We start from the raw sequence: 2,219 nt of genomic DNA, 5'->3' as shown, positions 1-2,219 counted from the left end.
TCAACCGCTAAATCGTGAGAAATAACGAGAAGTAAACAATGGAAGTCAACAGGTGCCCGTTTTCCAAATATGGCAATACCTGAACATTTTTTTTTATTATTCAGTTCAAAACATATTTATTGATAAATTAAAATTAATAATCATTAATCGATGACAGAACTATTGATTATACAATTTGTTGTGTTTAGTTTTGTTTGTTGTTTTTTTAAGGGGGAAGGGCAAGAATTAGAGTAATGCGGCTGCACTACCATTGTAAACTCGTACCAATGTTTAATGATGAAACTATTCTTTACTTTCACTCAATACCTCTTAAGTCTGTAAAATGTATATAATTTTAAAGTACATGCAATGACCAATTTGTAGCTAATGTACCGTACATGCAGGCACTTGTCTCAGAAAAAAATTCTATAGGGAAAAAAATAACTTTCTGAGACGAGTGCCTGTAGGGGTGGGGGTAGCAATTACAAAAATAATGTAGGTAAAATAAAGGTCGTGCATATATTTATTCCATATTGATAACAATGCTAAATCTACCCATAACAACAAAAATTAGTTTAGACGTAACACGGTTGATTAATTAGTTTTAGTTTGGTGGCTCATATTTGACATTAAATTTTGCTATGACTGAGCCCTGGGACTATTATACTAACAATGACGGATTTAGGGGACAGATGTCACCCCTAATGAGCTATAAATATATATGATAAATGCATATAATTTTTACAAGTATCATACCAAATGTTGGCTAGCTATATATGGCCCCCTTTTCAAAATCCTTGACCTCAACATATTTTTTAAAGGTTTGAATTCTTTTTTTTTAAGTATTAAGTTCACTTCAGATTTGTTTGCAGCTCGTGTACACAACCCTGTGTTTTTTAGACTGTTAATGACATAATTTTCTAAATCCATTTGTTGTCTTTCGATTGATACCAGAGATTGATACTGACTTTAGTCTGGGAGAACATGGTTTGCAAATAACTTTAAAATAGTTACGTCGATTACATACTCTTGGTCGATATACTGATTTGTCTTTTTTATGTTAGCTTTTTTTGTGCTTATGTTAGACATGTTAGTAATAATCCATAATGAGTCAAACCATTTTCAAATTATATTATAGTTTGTTCTTATCGGTTGTGCTGTTACACCACTGTCCCATATTTGGGATCGTTCCGTGAGCGCTGACGTAATCATGTCACATTATTGATGAGCCTGACCAAGCAGTTAAGAACCTCGGCAATCAATGATTATTGTCTTGTATGCTAATACAGCCATTAGGTATAATGGGCACAGCCAAATGGTATTCAGAATTAAGAGTGTATCTAATCCCGACTGGTCGATGTATGCAGCCGATGTTTTTTTTTATAACTAGACACTTTTTCACTCTGAATTGTTCCAAAGACAAAATAATATATTTTCTTTAATTAGCTTTAACGGAACTAAGAAGTCTTTTAATTTCTAGGCTGTACATTGATAGGAGAGAGAGATTGTACAAAGAACGCTAAGAAAAGCAATGGGAAAAATATATTTTGGACTAAAATTACTGTCCTAACATTTTTTCTTTAATTTAGCAAGGTTTCGTTGTACACATGATGTCTGGATCTCGATAATGAAGAGGTTTGAACTAAAAGCAGGGAAGGACAGTACAGTTGGACTGCCATTGGATATTGGATGAAAAGGGTTTGTCAAGCATGTTTTGTTGGGGTTTTTTTTGCTGCAAAGGAACAATGCATCGAGACTGAATTCGTTAGTTGAAGCACTAGTGGCACTCAGCTTAAAACACTGAAAGGAAAACGCGACCTCTGAAATATCGTACCATCTGGAAAATAAGTACTCCATATACACGTGTTCCTAGAATCTTGATACATAAATAGGGCAAATTCAAAATCAAAAATTTAAAGTCACGGTTTTTGTTGTATTAGTAATTTTGATTCTCAACAGATTTTTACTGTCGATTTGTAGTTGCAAGTCAATGTATGAAGCAAATCTAATTTCGCTTAGCAGAGATACAATTTATTTCAAGTTCAATGCCATAGTCTCGGTCAACAGTTACGGTACATCTTATCGAACTATGTATACAGTTCACCGTAAATACATAGTTTAAATCGTGGAATTCAAATTTCAAGTCCCGCATTACTATAATTGTTCAACTTGACAGAAAGTTCCTTCTTGATTCCTATTAAATGTTTTCGTTCATAATATAAATGAACTATATGACGCTG

At 33.3% G+C, this 2,219-nt stretch overlaps 1 protein-coding gene across 1 annotated transcript in view; it reads right to left on the bottom strand.

Moving 5' to 3' along the window:
- Nucleotides 1–2,219, bottom strand: part of LOC139521850 (hephaestin-like) — a 331,235-nt gene that overhangs the window by 102,579 nt on the left and 226,437 nt on the right. The window lies entirely within an intron of this gene.

The sequence above is a fragment of the Mytilus edulis genome, chromosome 4, assembly GCF_963676685.1.
Source record: "Mytilus edulis chromosome 4, xbMytEdul2.2, whole genome shotgun sequence".
Lineage (NCBI taxonomy): Eukaryota > Metazoa > Mollusca > Bivalvia > Mytilida > Mytilidae > Mytilus > Mytilus edulis.
This window is presented reverse-complemented; position numbering and strand designations above follow the sequence as displayed.